Below are 21,711 nucleotides of genomic sequence, written 5' to 3'. Positions count from 1 at the left end.
CTGGAGCCAGAGAGGTAAGATACTTGTTGAAGGCTTACAACAAGCCACTGGAGGAATGCAACAAACTGGTTTTTTAGTCCCATCATAGCAAATTTATTCAATCAGCAGATCCCCCAGCTGTCTCAGAGAAAGTTAATACGTTATTTTTGTTCAAAATATCAAACTGTTTCCAAAAATGGCAGTACTTGTTTTAAAAATATATATATAAGATGTCTTTAATTAAAAAAAGTGAATTTCGGGGTTTTTTAGTAGGATTTTTGTCTTCCAGTGATTTGCATAGAGACTGACTATACCTCCCTCACTGCCCATGAACTGTGCCTCTACTCTATGGTTGCCTTTGTGTGGAAATTTTCACTCGGCAGCACTACTGACCGAATGAGCTACTTATAGGAGGTTCAGCTCATTTCAAGAGGTTTGTCGTGAACCTGTTCAGTCAGCCGTGTTTTTCCTGTTTTACTTCTCAAAGGCAAGCACTGTGTACAAGAGAGCAGATCTTATCAAGACGATGTTAACAAAAATACATCAAATAAAAATCTGTTACATTGCAAATGTCAACACTCACGAAAAAAAGATATCTAAACTACAGTAGAGTTGATTTTATTGCCAAAGCAATTCCCAAAGGTTGTTTTGAGAAACAACTTTTCTGGTTTTCCTTATAGGTGCTATGGACCTGTGAAACAAATGTCTCTCTCATTTATTACACATTAACTTTACAGGGGTGCCGTCATCAGAGACAGCAGCATGACTAAACAGAATTTCACTCTCTGCTTTGAAATTTGTTTTCACTGTCCCCCAATCCACTCCGAATTAGTTAGGAGTTAGATAAATGATTGGTCAACAAAATTAAATTCAGAGGTGATGTAGCCCCTAAGTGGGAGATGTTTTATCCTATATTTTTCCCTGTGTTGTATTTGCTCCTGTTTTCACTGAGTAAAACTGAGTAAAAGCATCACTTTCGCCTGCCACAAAGCCAGAGTCACTCAGAAGTCACACAAATCCGTAGGTGATTAATTAAACCTCAAAACACTATCAAGGACTGACAAGCTCCAAATCACATGAGCTTGGACTGGTGGCATTCTTCCTCAGGAACATTTTGTATAGTGCTAAGCTGTATTCACTTCATAATGAAAAGATCTTGAGGGGGTGAAGTCTGTGAAAAACATAAAGTGGTGTTTCCCACAGAAAAAGCAAGCCACACCACTTGGGTGTCTTAGTCTGGGAGCAACTGCAACGCTGATTATGCTCAGGAGAGAAAGTACAGATTAAGGAGACTAAAAAGTAACCTAAAAGGTTCTGGAAGGAAGCCAGAAGTACTGTAACAAAGGGAAAGCAATCTGAAAACAATAATATCACAAAACATCCCACGTAAAGAAGCATGGATGAATCTCCAGTCCGTATGAATGCTAGATAGATGAAGTTATCTCCCAGCTACTGCCAGCACAAACATCATTTACGAAGCTTGACAGCTGCACAGCAATTAGGAGAGGAGCTTGTGTTTACTTGTGTTTAAAGGCAGAAGCGGTGAGTGGGTTCCAGAAACGTTATGACGCGTGTTGATAATTATGATATTATGCCATTGATTTGGTCTTTGGGTGTTTTTCAAATCAAGATTTGAGATCTCTTTGTTCTCCTGTGTAAAACTCAGCTTTGAGGTCATTCTTCGCCTTACACACCCTTGGCTGTTTATGAACATCCTCACAAAACTCAAAACCCATTTCCCATTGAGGAAGACAAGAAACAGGTTGTGTCATTGTCTGGCTCAATTGTTCTGCATAACTGCATAATAATTCCAAAGAGAGGAATACTTACTAACTGTGAAGTGTTATTGTTGTAAAAGCCTCATACCAACAATGAAAGGATATGCAAGGTACCAGGCATATGATTGAGGAGAATCTGCTTTTCATATTAAAGGAAAATGAATGAGAACGGCATCCATCTGTTTGAAAGGAAAATTGGTAGAAGGTTCAGTGGGGTACCCACCTACAATGAATATTAAGGGCCATTTCTGCTCTCTTGGCACCGAAATAGATGGCTCTAGACACCTACGTGTGACAGAGATCCCCTCCTGACATCCCAAAGGATGCCAAGCCAAACCTTTTAAGCTTTTGGCTTCAGGCTGGAGGGGCAGACTTTGGCACCCTAACTTGACATTTCCTTAAAGCTGCAGAAAACACACTCCCCTGTCCTGGTCTTATGCATTGGTGCTCCTAGCTGTGGCTGCATTTTATTAGTTTAGACAGCACTCTGGGATCTTTCAGAATAAAAGGATTGTTATTGCAGAAGTTGGAAAAATGTCAGCAGAAGGGATGAAATATTGCCCCATGCCCTTGCCATACTGAACAGGGAATCTTTTCTTCAGTGTTGGTTTAGGACTTAATCCTGCAAGGTCTTGTCTGTCAGCAAATACAATCGGGTTTAAGAGCATGAATAACCATCCTAGAAATCACTGGAAACTATTTTGTTAGTGTAAAATTAAGCAAGTGCGGAAGTTCTTCAATAGACTTGGACCAGAGTACTCAGCACCCTGCAGAAATGAGCCTTTATTTCTTAGAACCATTTATTGTGTCCAGAACAGCCATTCATTAGGGCTTTGTGCAGAGAGGTTGAATTTCACTCACTTGGAAGATATTCTTTCTAACCCCCTGAGACACATAGACTCTTTGGTTGATTTGGAAAACAAAATGATTAATGGCATTTTACAAGTTTTTCCACTAAACAGATTTCAGTTGAAGTCTGTCACAAGCTAAAGAATTTGCAGGAATACTGTCAATCTGATGACATAGTGGCAATAAATCCTATTGTACTGGATTACATTTTTACCCATTAAAATGCTTTGACCTATTGTCATCCAAGTAGAACCACATTCCACTGACTGTTCAAAAGGTTCTGATTTCACTCTTGATTGTTACCAGGGAAACTGCACCTCAATCCAAAACTCTGTCGCACCAATCACTTAACTCAATTTGAACAGACTCATGTAGATAAAGCAGAGCACTAATTGCTTATTCCCATTGAAAAGGTCTAAATCAAATCTTTCTGAGACCTGAATAACAGAAACTTATAGAAGTTGTTTGAGGATTACTTGTTTTTTCGCATGAGGCACCAATTGCCTCATTTCTTTGGGGAATAGCTAGCTGTGGTGACAAAATATCATGAAAAGATTAATATTCTTAGTCTATCCAAAGCAAGACTGCACTAGAAATCTCACCACAGGCCACTACTGGAAAGACTTCTCACTCAGTTTTGGAAAACTTAAAAGATTTTCATTAGTAGTCAAACAGCTGGTTAAGGCTTGTGAGTGGAAATAGAAATATTTGAATTTTCCCATTGAGATTTCTGGTGGAAAGTGGGCTGTGTTTTATGGCATCTACTTTTATATGTATTAAGTGAATATCATCTCAGTTCAGATTTGTCTTAATTTGAGTTATCTTTGAGTGGGAGAATGCCAGTTAGGAAATGTGTGTGTTCTCCCATAGCTGCTGAGTATCAGCATTTCTTGGACAGCAAAATGGGCCACCTGGCCATGTCAGAAATCAGGTCAGTAAAGTTAGCTCAGGTCTGATCGCTGCCAGCGTGCAGGCTTGCAAAGAAACGAGGTGATGCTGGTACTGCAACACAGAGTCAATGCCCTGATGTTGATGTACAGAAAATTAGGTGCCAATTTGAAAAGAGTTTGAGAGGGGACATTTTAAAAAGAACCAGAGATCCTTTGTGTTCAAAGCTGCCTCAGGAATGGAGATGCCTTTAGTTCTTATATAAGAAAAATTTCCAGCTAGTTTTACTCTTTTATCCAGGTGAGTCTTCAGTTCACATTGCCTAGTGAATCCCTGTCTTGGTTTTCCTTTGGGGTGCAGGAAAACTTGTCTGAAAAACGGTTGTTCACTGAAATTGGCTCTATTCAGTTTGTTTCCCAGACTGTTGATTTTTATCAAATGTCAATTCTCAGGCTAGTATTGACCTACTATCCTCTACCATGCTGACAGCAAAGAGAAACCAAAAATTCAATGCTTCCTCAGCTGAATCTTTCCACAGGAAATTAAGGGCTGAAACACTCTCCACTCTTCCAATTCTCCAATCTAGCATGTCACCATAAATAATATTTGAGTAGTTGAAGCATATTCTCCCCCGTCTGCACTCTCAAAACACAAATTTAACTGCTTTAAAAAGAGGAACCAGTGCTACTATCATGACTGCAAACTACAAAAAAAATGAATGGTTCCTTGCAAAAAGCAGCACAATGGCTTCTTGGGTTACAGCATTGCTTCCTGCCACACGGGATGGACAGCCAGTCTGCTTTTACAATATAAGATGAAAAGATGAAAAATCAAAACAAGCTCTTATCCCCATTCAAAAATCAAACAGAAAAGAAATCTGAGGTTGTTTTTGTTTGTTTGGCTTGTTTGTATTTATCATATGGCATTTCAATTGCACAATAGGGTATTAGAAATGCATGTTCTGTCACTAAACATTCTCGCCAAAAGTTCATGGTGAGAATATGAGGCAAGAAAGGTGACTAACAAAAGAAAGAAGGGCAAGGCATCCGCCAGTCTAGAGAATCTTACATCGGAGAATACTGAGCAAGGCAAATTAGCAGTGTCCTCTTGAAATGCAGAAACTTTCTCAGCATGGAGTGTTTTCCAACTGCTGTTTCCAACAACTATTCAGAACCTCTCCTGGCAGAAAGGTTTCTCACATTGCAGCCTTTTTGTCTGGTAACACTTCCTTTGCAAGAGTTTGTTTCTTTAGAAACACTTTCCTGAACAAATGACTGATACGTTAGTCCCTGCTCTTTCTGCCTCCAGAATGACAGATACGCGAATCTTGGTAAGAACCTGACTTGTATTTCTGACATTTCTTCCCTTCTGTTGCAGTACTGAGTTGTTACAGCTACACTAATGAAGCCCATCTAAAATATGGATTGCCTGGACATTGCCTGAATTCAGCAAGTTTGCAGCTGGTTAACTCTGATTGATCAACTGACATTTGCTAAGCAGTGCTAAACCATTTATCAACATGTAGTATAATCTTGCATTTGACAGTACATAGATCAAATGTCTGATCTCTAGGGAGCTGGGCTGACTTAGTAGCACCAATCATGTTACATCAGTACATTCACAGTCTTTCAAAAGCAGTAATGAAACAAGTGCCTCAGAATGTTTACCCTCATTTCAAAAATGCCCGTCAGCATTGTAGGATGTGTCACACAGATGCCACAAGCCTTCTTTGAATTGCTTTAAATCATGTAAACAAAAGGAGAAGGAGAGAGGAGAGAGGAGAGAGGAGAGAGGAGAGAGGAGAGAGGAGAGAGGAGAGAGGAGAGAGGAGAGAGGAGAGAGGAGAGAGGAGAGAGGAGAGAGGAGAGAGGAGAGAGGAGAGAGGAGAGAGGAGAGAGGAGAGAGGAGAGAGGAGAGAGGAGAGAGGAGAGAGGAGAGAGGAGAGAGGAGAGAGGAGAGAGGAGAGAGGAGAGAGGAGAGAGGAGAGCTAAAAGATGCAAAAGTTCTGTGAGGCTAGTTAGTGAAGTCTTTGCAGATCATGAAAGCTGAAGATTTTTCCTCTTTTCCTTCTTTCAGTGACTAATTTCTGTTACTGTAACTAGCAGTAGGAATGTTTCTCCCCACCAAAACTGAAGCATTTGCTTCCTCTTCTCCATCTCCTACCGTCTCTTGACAAAGCACTTCCTTCTCCATTCTGGCTCTGGCGGGAAAGCCTATAATAATACTACAAAAAAACACTATCTATGAAAGAATTTCTTTTGTGTATTAAAAGCTTATAGTCTCACTCTGTATCACTGTCCCCAAGGGGAATGAGTCAGGGTTAATAAGAAACATCAGCTCAGAGTTCCCAGGAGACCACACTACCAGAAGAAAGGAAAGAGATGTGACACAAGGACATTGCAAACTTTTTAATAGGAAGGGTCATATGGACAGACCACCCCTCTCTAATCTGTGTCGCCTCTGTCTTCTTCCCAGGATCGCAGCCATGGGGGGAGAGCTTCAATCCAAAACTACGGCATGGGCGCAAGTTTAACAAGGAAGATGCAGAAGCCAGTATTACGTAACCAAAGTCCTGGCAAGGGCATTGCAACCCATGCAGCGAGCAACATGACGATTGTATTGTCTTTCTCTGCCATCTTTCAACGTGTTCTGTTGGGTTAGTATTACTAAACAGGTTATCTTCAGCAGGCACACCTTGGCAGTAGGAGTGAAAGCCCTAAATATATAGAAAGGAAAGGAAAACCTGCCCACCAGTTTGCCTTCTATATGACCTTCCCAGAGCCTCAACCTACTTAGAAAGATATTACAGAGTTTTCAATACAGTTTACAATGTTTGTTCAGGATTTAGAAATTTAGAAATGTAGAAATAGGGGTACGTCTAAGGTGGATAAACATAATTCTTCCTTTTTTACCTTTGTTTGCAGATTTTCATGGCATACTAGAGGTCAGAATCTCTCAGCAGACTCCTTACATATACACATTTGTGCACAAGTCACACTCACACATGTCCTCATGCACAGACACTCAGATTAACAAAATTGTGTCTGTTCTTGTATTTCAGGCCTTCACTACTAGGCCCCCTCTGCCACAATCATTCCAACAAACTGGTTGCCCAGACCAGACTCATACAGCAAGCTCTGGGGCAGAATGATTCTTCTGACTCACACTTCTTTCAGCCAACATTTCTCACAGTCTGTAACCTTCAATTTCCTCTGGTATGAGCTGAAAGTGCCTCTGCTGGTCTGCCCTCCTAACTCAAGAATTCACGCGGGCAGTTTTGCTGCACCTTAGCTTTGTTCCTTCTCTGGTAATGACAAGTTGGATAAACCCCACCAGAAATGGACAGACAGGAATGGAGGAAGTGCCAAACTGGATCAGACCCACAGTCTGTCTAGTCTCGTATCCTGTCTCCACCAGTGGCTAATACCAAATGCTCCAGGAGAAGGTGTAAGAGCCCTGCAACAGGCAGCTTTGGAAGAATTTCCCTCCTCTAACAAGTTCTTAGCCTGATCTTCAGTAATTAGAGGCTGGCTTCAGCGCTGAAATTACACAGCTTAGTATCCTCCCCAAACATGTATTCATACAATCACTAAAGCTCTGCCTCTTTTTAATATTCAAATGAACACAAACTCTCCTGAATTTCAGAGAGAGAAACTGTGTTTCCAAACAACAACTGACAAGCTGCCAGGTTGCATGCAAAACACACTTCCAGTTGAACAAGATAAACAGTTTATTCCATACAGGTTGTTTAGTTAGTTAGTTTAAAACTCTCTAAGGTAACAGGATTTCTGTTTACATGTACACACACAGAGACAAGCATAATTAAGGAAATGAGAAATGGGCTTTACCTTAATGTCTGCTGAGATCTGAAAGAATCTCTGCTTCACTCCCTCCTTTCTTTTCCTCTGTCTCTCTCCCTCTCTCTTGTATGGCTGGACTGACAGGTTGGCAGAGCTGAGAACGACAGGTTGGGTTTGTTTTTTTAGGCACAACTCCTCCCCCTCTCAAAGAGAGAAAAAAAAATGCAAGACTGTTTGGGAAAAGTTCACAGAAAATCCCATCCTTTCAGCACGTTAGAACTGACGAGAAATATGCTACATTTGGGAGCCCAGCAGTTTTCCAATTTTTTTTTCTCAAAAAGGCTCAAGGTCTACTTTGCAATAAGTATGAAGCAAGCAGGGGATTTACACCAAACCTTTCCCATTTCTCTAATAACTGATCCAACAGATAATCAGAGCCCCTTTAAGGCAGCCTTGACAAGAGGATTTTTGTAAAAGTGGAAAGGGCTTTTTGCTTGCAGCACAAATATCTTTGGGCCTCGGGATTTTTTCGTTGCATCCCACCACTATGTATAATAAAAGTCACCAGTAGATGTCCGAAGTCCTCATTTTGCCCCCAGAACCCTCTGCTGCTGCTGACCTGCCTGCATTCACAGCAGAAAGCAGGTTATTTTAAACTGTTCTACTCCATCCTCTGACTTGGTTGCATAGAGACCAGCTCGCCTTCTGTCACCTGAAATGTGATAGCAATCCCAGAGAGCTGGGAGGGATCTTTAGCAGGCCACCCTGGCCACAAAAATGAGGTCAGTGTAAAAAGAGGCGTATGCAGTACAGAGCAACACTATCAGTTGTGTGCTTCCACAGGTCTTCCCCCCTAGACAAAATACTATCCTGGAAACTCCTGCTACTGCAAAGTTTTTTAACTCAGCCCATTCGAGAGTGTTACACACAAGATGCAGTGATCTTACCCTGAGCCTATCAATAGGATCTTCAGTTTAGGACTGTGTCAAATGAGCTCTGCCTGCTCCTACTTCTGTACTCTACTGCTGCTTGTGCCTGTGCCCACCTGCCTTCTGCCCAGCTTTGCTTCTGAGGACTCCTGGGCAGAAATAGTTGTTAATAAATGTCAAGAAAGAAGAGACAAGAGGTTGGTGTCTGGTGATGAAATAGCTTCTACACTCCCACTTTCCTGCAATCTATCAAAAGAATTGAGAGGCAAGTCTCTTTCCTGCGCTAATACTTTTCCTTAGATGGCAGTTTGGGCACAAATCTGCAATTTCTATGGCCTGTTCTCTGCAGAGTAGTTGTCTCCTCTTTACCCTGAGGTTTCAAGCAAACATAGTAGACTAATGACAGTCATCTGCATAAATTTGCATCACAGACTCCTTGAATAGAATCCATACCTCCTCGGGGTAGGATCTGCAGTGGGTTTAGAGCAATGAAGTTTCAGAGACTTCATTTACCTGTGACACTAAGGCTGGCGTTACCGTACTCAGTGATAAGCAACAGCTCCACAAAGCTGTAAGTGTTCCAAAACTTTTGGGAAAAAAACAGCCATTTTAACATTATGGTGAGCTAGATTAGAGGTGAATTCAATGGGCATCGCACAAAGTCAGTATGACATCATATACAGTAATGTCCAGTGCCACCTCATGCTAGCTCAGATATTTTCTCTTATACCAGGGGAGAGCCACGTCCTATTCTAGGACCCACTTCCATTCCTCCTTAGTCTCTGGCAGAACTCATTTTCTTTCTGTCTCTTCTATCAGACAACTCTTCTCAATCGTGTTCAGCTCCCTACTTAAGATTTCCAGAGAGATAACAGAAATGCTCAGAAATCTTTCCTGCCAGTGGAACACGTTAACTGAATCCAGACAAAACTGGCCAAGGCCAGCACCAAAGTTCAGTGATAATGAATCATGGCTGAATGCACCAGTGCCTGCTGAGTGCCTCTATGAAGTGAGAAACTGTTCTGAAGGTTACAGCATGGTAACGGTCTTCATGTTTCTGCCTTAATTTCTAATACAGATGGGATGGGGATAAGAATGTATTAGCATTAAGTACGTGCCAGTATCAAAGGTAGATTTACTAGCAGAGAGATCCAGCTGCAGCTTGCTTTGGCACTGATATATAACACTCTTCCCAGTCCTTCCTCCTCAGCATTATGAGGCTGAAGCTCCAGATCCTTCTAAAGGTTTGCAACTTGCAGAATCCTTAAGGAGGCAGGGTAGATCCATGGGGGTTTATTCTCTCTGCTGACCCCTGTTACCTGCCCCAACACCAAAGAGCCAGGAACTAAAACACCCAGCACAACCCTGCTCCTTTACCTCTGGCACACTCACCCGCCCTGGGCTAGCCAGCCTGTGGGCTCCTGGAGGGGAGAGAAGCTGAGCAGCATCACAACAAGGGAGAGCGTGCCAGTCTCCGGCTAGAGTCTTCTGCTCAGTCCCAGCCCAACCCTCTGACGCAAGCCTGGAGCAGCACGTGTTTGTGTGTGTAGGCTGTGTCCACCCCAGGAGCTAAGGGGCCACACAAGCCAAGGGCTGGCCCATAGTTCTTAGCAAATAGAGTTGCTATAAGAGCTTAAAATCAGTCAATAAATGCACTTCAATTAAGTACTACAGTGAGGTCAGATTTCTTGTTTTTCCTGTTTAACTAGCAAGTTTCAAGACAGTCTAATAACGAACCCTCAGAGCACAGCTTATTACAGCATCAGAAAAGTTGCAAAATTGCGTACAACTTCGGTTTATTAACCTCAATTAGTTACACTCCCTTTAAGAAAAAAAAGAGAGGAAGGAACATGTCTCATAACGTAGGAACTTAATCCCAAATGTCTTGATGCCAATGACAAGATTCCCATGGCTTTCAATTGACTGTGGGTCAATACAATTAATATAAACCTGGAATTTTCCCTTATTGCTACTGATGTTAGACTAGTGTTTCCACTGATTTTCAGTTGGATTCTGTATCTCCTGCTCCCCTGTCCTGCTTTGAAAACATCTGCCTCAATGTTACAAACAGTCCTTTGTCTTTGCAAGCTTCTTGGGCAGGTAAAGCTGAGCAAATACCAGTAACACTGGAGCCATCTGTGTATTGCAAAGGGGAAAAGGGAAAAAAACAACAGCATTTCAGTTCCTAGCTTTTAGCCTTTAGGAGCTTGGATCACTCAAGCAGCCTTGCAGTGGTCCCTGATCCACATCCATTACCTCAACCCCCAGCAACAACGTGCACAATCCAGGCTGCCTTTTTTGAACTGGCTGAGTCTGTTGCTCTAAATTTCCACTCATTCACAGTTCAAACGTTCTTTTACTACCTGTAAACTGCAGGTGCTTAAAGTTTGATAGGGAGGTGAGAACCTCCCTGCAGAGAAGAGCAGCAAATGGGACAAAGATGGTATCTTCAGTGCTTACAGATTGGTGGTCCCATGGAAATCAGCACAAAAGTTCTTGTTAATTTAGAGGACACAGATAAGTCATGTGGATGCCACCGACCCTCTGGCACCTCTGAGAGGACGTTCAGACTACTGGGAGCTACAGAAGAGCTCGAACCCTTTTCCATGTGCTATTGCACAGGGAGAATATTTCAGTCTGGGGACTGAATAATTCACCAAGAAATCAGCTGGCCAGTGTGGAAATAATTTTAAATGAACTGAGCCCTTAGGTATTACATTAACTGGATCTCTAGGGAAGGATGTGGATTATTGCAGCTGAATAGAGCCCTTATTTATCAGATGGAAAAGGTTAATGTCATTTCCTTTCCTTTCCTCCATGGTTTTTCTTACCACATCACCATTTATGGATAGCATGAGGTGCAGACAGTGTAAGAACACGTGCTTGATTGTTTAAATGACCAGAGCTGTTACTTTAATGGCGGGGGGGTGGGTAAGAAATTAAGATTTCTTCTGGTTTCCTGGGGGGAATTACAGGGCTAGGAAACATAAAACACTGAAGAAAGGAAATGGGCTTGTGGAGCACCTGGTCTTTGATTTGACATCCAAGAGTACCTAACTGAATGAGGGAATTTTTGCATTCTCATCTACTGTGTGTGCATAATAAGAACCAGGATCAAACTAATCTAATATCCTTATTTCATACTATATAAAGAAAGAGTCCATTAAGAAAGGTCATTTTTTTTTACTCCTTAATGAAGTTTAAATACAGTTAAATTAAGTTCTACTAAGAAAGACTCTATGCTTTTTTCTAATTTGCCTCTGGAGCCTCAATAGCTGTTGACCTAAAGATAAATATCAGAGCAGTTCAGCTATCTATTATATGCTTTACTAATGATGTCAACAAGGCAATTCTAATACTAGCTATGGAGACAATTTCCATGGCAATAAGACTGAGAGCAGAGAAAGCTTAGATTAAGAGAAGAAAACTCTTTTTGTGGTAGAAGACTCAAGACACCTAAGTTTATTTCCCTGTCTCTAGCTCAGTATATCCTTAGGTAAACCACCTAGGGATATCTTCCTAGTGTAGTGACAAAGACGGACCTAAAACACACTGTCTGTTGTTAAAGTTCAAGAGAAGGATGATCACTTCTAACCATCTGGGAATTCAAGGATGTCAGGACCTGTCTCCCTCTATGAGTCAATGAAGAAAGACAAGTATGGCATTTGTGTTAGGCTTCTGAGTACAGCTCTTCCTTCTTCTCAGTGTCTAGAGGTATTTGGATCACTCACCATAGGTGTCATGCATATTTCTCCTTGCCATGCCATAGATAATAGATGGTTTGAGTTCCTCACCACGCTCTTGTTTCCAGAGCCATCAGTAGAATTTAACTCCATGCTAGGCCCCATAAGAAGACATCTGAATACAGCCACTGGTCTGTCTGACTACACAGAACTACAAGCTGTGAAATTGCCTCCCAGCTTCCAGGTCCAGCTGCTTCCCTTCCCCTGAATCCAACTCCATGTTGGAGCAAAACTCTGGCACACACCTTTCCTCTCTCCAGATCCCAGTATCAATAGAAAGAAATCCAGACTGAAGGGATGATGAGGTTCGGGACCTCTGCGTGTATGCTGGATGATTCTGAGGTAACCTTTCTGGCCCCAGCTTCCTATCTATGAAACTGAGTCCGTAGCATTACCTTACCTTGCAAAGGTGTCTTGAGGACAAAAAATTAATATCTGGGGGCACTGCAGCGGGGATAGCTAATTCCAGCTCTGAATGAAATGAGGAGAAAGATGCCCATTGACTTATATGGGATTTAGAATGAGCCCTTATTCATTTTACATTAGCCACCGAACAGCCATTTGAGGATAGCAGCGAATAACTATTAATACTTGTGCAGTTAAACAATCAGCATCTAAGTTATAATGGAGTAAATTAATGTATGTATCTAAGGCAACCACGATGTGACTCCTGAGTTGGCTTCATGAAGTGAGTATTTGCAGAACATGAAAAGAAGCACATGTAAAAGCTGAGTGCATCTGTTCTGATTTTTTTTTTTTTTTTTTTTTTTTTGCCTGTACAGGAACAGCTTTCCTGGACAACCAAGCAGCAAGATATTACAGCAAATAGTCTTTCACATAAAGCCAACCTTGACTTTGCTATAATTGCTATGTAAATATAATCCTACTCATCAATTAAATGCTACTCTCCTGGGCTGGAACATTATACATGTTCATTGAGATGGAATCCCTGTCAATTCAGTTTGCGAACTCAGTATTCATGTGCATTAGCCTTGGAAAAGAGAATGTGATTGCTTGAATAAATTCAGCCACCACCTCCTGCATCCCTGTATCAGTTGACACGCATCAGTCTGACTGTAATATGGGTCCAGAAATATGTTGCCATGGAAATCATAAATATTCGGTTCTTGGATAAATAGAAAAAGGATACTTGATAAATACAAATAGCCCAGCCCTTGCCAACTGCATAGCTAACCCCTTGGTCTTAAGAAGTTGCTGAGAATCAGGAAGACATTTTTTTCCAAAGTACTTGAAAAAGTCTTAATTTTCACTAACATTTGTACTTTCAGGTTCCAGATTCCTTAGTGAGCCAGGAAATCTCTCCCAGAACTTCCCATCGCGTAAGTACAGTCTCTCCAGTGGGGTTACATTATGTTTGAGCTGTCTGGATCCAGCCAGTCCCACAGGCCAGAGGGTAATTGTTAATGGTCTCTGACCGCGTGGGTATTGCTGCACAGCAGTAGCCCTTGCACTCAGGATGACCTACGCTTTCCGTCCCTGTACACCACCCACATGGGGCCAGCCAGTGTCTGACCCCTTGTTTTATGGTTATTGTTCTGTGTGACTGAACATTCTTAATAATTCAGCACGGTTCTATAGCTTTGACTGTTTCCTAAGCATAGTTGCAAATTTTACAACCCAAAATACAACCCATAAATAGATTTCCCTCTCGGGCAGAATCCAGCAGCTGTTTAACAACATACAACATCCCCCTGCAGCAGTTTAGCACAAGAAGTAATGTGTGTCATAACTAATTAAGCTGTAGGCAGTTCAGGCTGGAGACCAGTTCTGTGTTGGTAAAGCAGCAAAACAGACCATTATGGGTCTGGGGGCATTAAGTAGCACTGTAATATTTAAAATCTCAGTAATCGCTACTGGGGAGGAGAAATTCAGTTCCATGGAGCATAGGGGACATTGTCCATAGATGTTGAGGTGCTGGAGCACGTTTGAAGAAGAGCAACGAGGCTGGTTGTGAAGAGTCTAAAGAACAAATTTTATGAGGAGCAGAGCTGAAGGAACTGGGGGTGTTTAGTCTGGAGAAAAGGAGGCTCAGGGGAGACCTTCTCGCTCTCTACCTGAAAGGAGGTTGTAGTGAGGTGGGAGTTGGTCTCTTCTCCTAAGTGAAAAGTAATAGGATGAGAGGAAATGGCCTCAAGAGGAGTTTTAGATTGGATTTTAGGAAAATTTCTTCACTGAAAGGATTGTCAAGCACAGGAACAGGCAGCCAAGTGGTTGAGTCACCATTCCTGGAGGTATTAAACAGACCTGTAGCTGTGGCACTTAGGGACATGGTTTAGCAATGGACTTGGCAGCGTTGGGTTTACACTTGGACTCGATGATCTTCAAGATCTTTTCCAACCTAAAAGATTCTCTGATTCTACAGTAAAGCAAGCTTGGGGGCAGGAACACTGTTTGGAACAACTTTTCCTCCAGCCCGTGCTGCAGAAACACTTTGCCAACCGCCTCCCTTTTTTTGCAAACCGCCCGGAGAACCTGCGGAGCGGTGGCGGGCGGGCCGGGCAGCGCCGGGCGGGGGGGCGGGCGCTATCCCTTCAGCACCACGGCCGGCGGCGGCCGAGCCCGGCACCGCGGGGCGGGGAGGGGGGGGGGGGATCCGCCCTCCGCGGAACCAGCGCGGCCTTGGGCGGGATGGATGAGAAACTCCCGCCAAGGGCACCCCGCGGGCTTCCCGGCCTCCTTGAGGGGTCAGTTACCACCTTGCAACCCGCTGCGATCTCAAAGCTTCAAGGGGCGAGTGTGGCGATCGGCCGAACCTCGGCCGCTCATGCGGAGCCGGATTATCTCATTCTTCTGCGGTGGAAAGAAAAGAAGAAAATGCCTTGCTCTCGTTTTAGGTTTCCTATGATTTTGTATTGGAAAACAAATTAACCTAAGAGGATTTTCTGAATTTGAGCTAGGAACAAAAGACAAGGTGAAAGCGTCTGAATCTTGAACATGTGCCAAAGTCGCAAACAAGCCAATCCTTTTTCTGCATGTTGTCTTACTAAGATCTTTTATCAGCACTAAAAAAATATAGAGAAAAGGTTAACGCAAAAGAAAAAAAGCAGAAAAAAGATTCCCCAAAAAGCTATTTTCAGTAGAACATTGATTGTGCTTTCTCCTCTTCTCAAAAAATGTTTCTGTACATAGAATTATGCCAGAAGAAAACTAAGCAGCAATGCAATCTGTGGATCTGATCTGGCCATTTAGATAAAACTATAATTTGGATTAATGAAGAGTAGAACTTCATTTGTCTAAGACATACATCTCTGCCATTATCTTGAACATTACTAATTTCATTTTCGGCTGAGATTGCTTCATACTCCACTACTGCAAAATAATCTGCCTACCAGCTAAAGAAGTTTAGTTTACTGCGTGCTTGTTCATTGCTTCAGGTTGGGTCTGGAGGGAGGAAACAGCTGTCTCCAGAACTGACCAAATACCTGGGAATTTAATAGCTTCCTATGACTCCAAAAATATTTGGTACACTTATTTTTGGGTGAGACTATTTCCATCAAAGACAGAGAATTTTAAGTTTCTGTTCAAAATCAGGACCTCCATAGTATCCCAGTTTTCTCTGTTATATATTTAAAACTTATTCATAGCTGGCCAGAAGAAACATTGAAAAGAAACGCTTCTGCTTCTATTGAGAGAGGCAATTTCTAAACACTAGTGGAAAAGTTTACTTAAAGGACTGGATTTCTCTTCCTCCAATAGAGTTTGTCATTTACATTTGGCAACTTCCATGCCTTTGTGCTGAACTAAGCAAAGAATAGTGCAGATCAGATTAAGAATATAAAAAAATCTACATCAAGAAGGGTTGTAAAACAGGAGTAGAAAAATATTCTTGTCAGACAAACCCCTCTTACATCATGTACACATACAAGCTAAACATCGTAGATACAACTACCCAATCTTTCTGCACATTACAAAGCATAACTCTGAAGCTCTAGAATGTACGATACCGCAGAGCATGGACCGCACCAGTGTTGTATATTCTGTAGACTGCAGTGGCTTCCAACAGCGTGTGAAATAATCTTATCTGCAGTCACTGGTTTGTATGTTATTTATTTTGTGTTTCAAAATATAAGAATAATGCTTTGTTGGTTTAGTGCTGGAAATTGATTCGGGTTATCAAATGAAGTATGGTAAAAGTCTCAGATGCCCTTACTGAATGTTTGCTCCTTATGTTTGGACCAGAAACACTATCTTCTTGACCAGGCGTTATCAGCCACAGTCTGTGTGCTTGGTTCCAACTGCTATAAAAAGTAAACAGATACAGTTCAGATTGCAGAATCTACCTGTCCTTCGCTAGCATCCACTGCTTTTCCTGCTTTCCACAGCCCCTGAGTTTTCTCAGGTGTTTCATCCTTTGACTCAAATGAGGAATACTGCTATATCACCACTTAAAAGACTTTTTTGTAAAGCTCAGAGATCCTACGCAGCTCTGACAGCACAGCGAGAACTGAATTGCCAGCAGAGGGGGAGAGTTAGAGAGACACTGCGATTTGATCTAACATCCACTGAAGTCAGTGGAAGTATTCTCACTGACCATGTCAATAAAAAGGAAAAACCTTCCACTAGAGATGTTTGTGGGGTATTTTCTCCAATTTACATTTTCTAGGTCCTATCCATAACACCAGTTTTCCTCGCTGTTTATAATAAAGGGTGTTCATGACTTTTTTCTGTGCAATAAAAAAAAGCTCTGGAAAATCCAAGGCCACATATGGTCTCATGAATAATGATTAAGATGAAAAAAAATCCTTCTTGACCAGAACAAAAAGGCACTGAGCAGCTTTAAGCAGAGAATACCGTATGCCAACCCCTCATGCCCCTAATAAATCTGCATTTGATCACGCACTCTAAGTCCTTAAGCGCATTGTAGAAATGGGACAAATCCTCTTTTGGAATTTACTGACTTAGAAAAATGAAAAGCAACATAATTCCATTTATTTTAACATCATTGGATTCTGAAAAGAAACCCTGATCACATCATGGGATAGTGTTATTGTTATTTCTATGATTACCACTGCATTTTAACACTTGACACTGCACATTGCTGCTAGCCAATTAAGCCTTTTGCTGCGGAGTTATACAGGAGATGAGAAGCGTGTTAAGGGCTGGATTGAGGCACAAAAAGCAGTTACTGCTCTACACTTCTTTCTCCAAGAAAGTCTAATCTATTTATTGACAGAATAATGCCACTGAGCCTGGTTGGGGCAGTGGTGCTGGAAAATGCTTTTCTGCTTTCTGTTCTTGTGTCTCTGAAGCATAATAAGGTGGCATCCTACACATCCTATCCTATCCTTTAGTATCACCAGAATGTTTTTGGAACTGACTCCTAGCATTGTACCAAAAAAAACCCACCACAACTGAAAAACAAAACTAAAAACCAACTAACCAACCAATGAACCAAAACCCTTCCAGGGCTCAAAGTCCTGTTGGGCTGGGATTCCTGCTGCTGGCTCTGTCACACCAGCAGAGGCAAAAGTTAACTCAGACACAAGGAGCTCGTCTGCCTTTAATACAGGCAATATATAGCATTGAGCCACTTCTCATCTCCCACCTTCTCCTCTGGAACAGCCCTCAGGTAAGTTCCTTACCCAATTTTCTTTAACTGCTTCAGTTCTGAAGCTGAGTTGAGGCAGCTCTCTTGGCCTAAGGATTTAGCCAGGAGAAAGCAATGAAGATCTCCCCCAGTTCCTTTCTGATGTGTGTTTGCTTTCACCAACAGGCATAGTGTCCTTTAAGTCCTAAGAGAATTCCAGTTCTCACTGGTCCATTGGCTCCTTGGCTCTTTGTCAAGCCCTTCATCTTCAAAGCACTCCATCCCCTTTTGATGCCAGCGTCTTTATTTGCATTTCGTAGCACCCAGAACAGGCTAGGCAAATACGTTTAAAGTCCAACATATGCTTTGTAGAATTGCCAGATTGGAAAAAAAAAAATCACTCAGGAAATGGAGAAACCCATGGACCCTTAACAAACATCAAACTCCTGACAAAAAAGAAGGCAAATTCATCCTCTGCTGACCTAGGTCACCTTTGAACAGACACAAGGTTCTTTATCAACTTGCCAATTCTCCCATTCTTTTAGACAACGGGTTTGTGTTTTGTTGTGTTTTCTTTGCTTGTTTATCTCTTAATCTTTGAGTAAATTGCAAAACCTGAATTTGGCCATTGTAGAAACAGGTTCAAAGCTTCACAACTGACTTCCCACTTACTTCATAACCAAGGTGTCAGTCTCTTAAAACTCATTTACTTTTTCTATCTTGATTCAGATTTGCATAGTCACTTGGGCCTGTATTCTGACATCCTTCCAATACACACTAATTTATTCCACCAATACTCCCATTCATGTCAGTATTCTCCAGTGGGAATAAAGTGACAGAATCTAACTATATGTGTTAGATGTTTTGGAAGTATCTGTTACCCACATTATCATCCCTGCATCATCCCTTGCTTATGGTGCCAATGATCTTTAGGGCTAAATAAACAGCTGGATCTGATCAAAATGTGGAATAGCAGAGCCTTTTCCCTAATCTAATAGGCTTACAAGAATCAGAGATGTGTGAACTACTCCCAAACAGCTATTTATAGTTTCTTTTCAGGAACTATGGTGTGTCCTCACAGCGCTTAGTAATCATGCCACTTTCACATTTCATACTGTGCCTGCAAACCTTTGCTCACAGATTCCGAAGTATTTACAGGCCAAATACTTCGATTGCCAATATGGCTCAAAGATAATGTAAAGGAACTGTTTTACGCTGAGGGCAGCACATACCATGTTGCAAATGCTGCTGTACTATAAATAAAAGTGCAAACAGTGTAGCTGCAGTGCCTTTAGAAATCTCCTCTCCAGCAGGACTCAGTAGTTTTGGACAAGCTCATCCTCACAAGGCAGCACACACAGAGTTACAGAGAGGAGATCGCACCTGGGGCTTCTTAAAGAATGTATGGGGGCTGCGACATTGTCTGCTTAGATGGAGATCACACCTAACTTACAGGATTTACTCATGGAGTAAAATGGTATTCTGAGCAGCTGGAAACAGGAACAATTTGGTTCTTCTTTAACTGAAGTCTCTAAAACCCATTTCTATTAAAATATTTTTGCTAAAAATGTGTCATATTTATCAAATATGTAATTATAAAACAATGAACAGCTACTTTTTGAATGTCTTTGAGTACTGGTTTTAACTTCCACTCTTGATCTTCACTCAAATTCCTTTGATGCATTTCTTTGGCTAAAGTTCAATTATATAGTTTTCCACATAAATTTATGTGACAGCAAAATTAAAAAAAAAAAAAATTGAGCAAGTGAATCCTTCTCTCTACAAACCAATTTTGAGCCACCACCTAGCATACACAGATATTTAACATTATTTAAAACAACTATTCACACTGTATTAACATAGTAACCAGAATAATTGTGAGACAAGTGTCCTAGTCATTTCTGTACTGTGCTGATGGGTGTCTGCCTCACCAAGAGGCTTCTAGAATTCACAGTTTACCCAAGAGCAGAGAAAAAAATTAAGGGTAAAGGATGATTGCAAAACAAATGGTACAGCTGGTTTGTGTGAGCTTAGTGAAAGGACTGATGTAAATTCAGATCTTCACAGTGCAGGCATGCCTCTCCGGGGGAGAAGAGGCAGACCTTTTCAGACTTGAGCAGTACAGAAAACAATTAAGAGGAAAACAATAGTTACAAAGATAAGGCTATTGGTGTGAAGAAAAGAGGGATAGAAAGCAGTGTGTGTACACCGGTGAGCGTGTGAATGTCTGAACAAATTCACCATGCACACTCCTGTACTCTGCATATAGATACTTTTTCAGTTTGTGTCCAGTTACAATGAAATTAGCTGCATCTATCTAGTGATTTAGTTTAAAAAAGACACAATTAAACAATGCTTGCTATTGACAGGTTGTTCTGCCCTAAAAGAAATGCAGAACACAGAAATGTGCCACTACTTTCCCACATATAGGTACGGAAACAATACAAAAGGTACTTTACCTTTGCTCATGCCTCCAGGAGGAAGTTATTTCAAGGGTCCTTTGTTTCTTGTGTGCCAGCAGCTGTGCAACTGTAAAGAAAAACAGGGGTTGGGTTAATAATAAAGAAAGGTACAAGCCGTAGACTCCAAAGACTCAAGTTAAACATTTACTCCAGTTTGTTCTTGTGAGCAAACTCAGAGGGTCTGCTCTGCTAACTGCTGGCATCTTGAGAAACAGGTAACGGCCAATCTGCTGCTGGCCCAGCTGCTTCCCTGTCTGCAGCTCAGACACAAACAGCAGAAACTGAAATCACCTGTGCACATCGAGGCTAGGATTTAAAAAACAAGAATCAGGAAATTCTTCCATGTAAGAAAGGCCCTTCACAATTCAAATCGTACTTGAAATATTTACACATGGAATTGGATTTGTAATTACCCACTGATATGACACTTTAGAATAAACAAGTTCACGTTTGTACTTACATTCTATTTTATTTATTCAGATTTTTTTCTACAGAAAGCCTTTTGTTTCTATATTAGCACGAGGCTAAGGTAAAGACTTCCAGTTTACACATAAAGTGCAATCTCCTTTTCTATCGGATTCACAGAACAGCAGCATTACATGGCAGTTCCTGCTAGGCAGAGACCTGGAAAAAGGTGAGGGTGGAGTGCAGCCTTCATCCCTATGCAGAAGCTCTGCTGCTTTGGCACCTTTCTGAAAGTGTACTAGCTACTGCTTTTTGCTTTTCACAACATTATGTTCAGGCTGCTCATTTAGGGACTTGAGGATTAATTTAGGCACTTAAAGATTAATCTAGGCCATCTGAATTTCTAGGTATGGTTCTGTACCATGCAAGGTCAGGAGCAGATCAGAATGCAATCCCCACACAGAGACCCTGTCCATTTCTGGACTTTGTATAAGCAATGAACCTGTAACAGAAAACCAAACCAACAGCAAACCGTAGGGACTAAACAGAGGAATGACCTGGTACAAGGCGCTATGAGGTTTCTCTAGCTCACACAGCCAGCCATCAGCAGGAGCCAGTTGTGCTAACTCACACGAATCTTGGTTTTGCTGAATCAATCTCACCCTATCTTGTGTTTGGATACAAGAAGGCAGGCTTGTTTCTTTTAATGACAGCTCTGTTCTCCAGAACTGCACTCCAGTAGCTGAGGCACTAGGCTATGACTCAGGAGAGATGAGTATAATTCCTAGCTCAACTGCTAAGCAGCTATACAACTTAGGGCAAAATGCCCTTTGTCTGTCTGGTCTATTTAGACCACGGGCTCTTTGAGGTAAGACCAGTCTCTGACTGGATATTTTTACAGCACCTAATACAATGGAAATCCAGTCTCAGTTTGGTAGTTCTGTAATACAAATTAATAACAATAACTAGACTTGACTGCTTGACAAAAAGCAAATAGTTTGGAAAAAGCTGTCTTAAATCTTTCTATCCCACTTCCCCAGACCAAAAAAAATCTACAAATGTTATTTCTTTTGGCAGCTGAAACCTAATCCTACCTTGGTTAGCATAACAGAGAGAACAGGAAGCGCTGTGAAGGAATTTTTCATTCCCTGGGACGTCTTTGATCCCCCTCCCCTCCCTTTTCCTATCAGGTAATTTTCAAATCTTGATGTTTCCAGTTAGTCTACGTATCTTCTTGTTTTGTCTACTTCGGTCAAGCATTATTTAACTTCCATTTCATGGATGAAAAACTGGTCTGCGTTTAGACTTTGCTGTTGTGTAAGCCGGAACC

General features: G+C 41.6%; 1 protein-coding gene across 3 annotated transcripts in view; it reads right to left on the bottom strand.

Moving 5' to 3' along the window:
* KCNJ16 (potassium inwardly rectifying channel subfamily J member 16) overlaps positions 1-20,182 on the bottom strand; it is a 35,326-nt gene extending 15,144 nt beyond the window's left edge. Inside the window, exons 1-3 of one of the 3 annotated variants that reach the window (XM_074889267.1) lie at positions 20,125-20,182; positions 19,974-20,043; positions 7,343-7,448 (exon numbers count right to left, since the gene is read on the bottom strand). The gene's annotated coding sequence lies outside the window, so the exon portion shown is untranslated. Of the gene's footprint in view, positions 1-7,342; positions 7,496-19,973; positions 20,044-20,124 lie in introns of all 3 variants that reach the window. The other 2 variants (XM_074889268.1, XM_074889269.1) reach the window with 2 other exon arrangements.
* Positions 20,183-21,711: the final 1,529 nt, after the last annotated feature.

This window comes from Strix uralensis, chromosome 19, assembly GCF_047716275.1.
Source record: "Strix uralensis isolate ZFMK-TIS-50842 chromosome 19, bStrUra1, whole genome shotgun sequence".
NCBI lineage: Eukaryota > Metazoa > Chordata > Aves > Strigiformes > Strigidae > Strix > Strix uralensis.
Note: the sequence above shows the minus strand (reverse complement) of the source record. Positions and strands in the feature narration are given on the sequence as shown.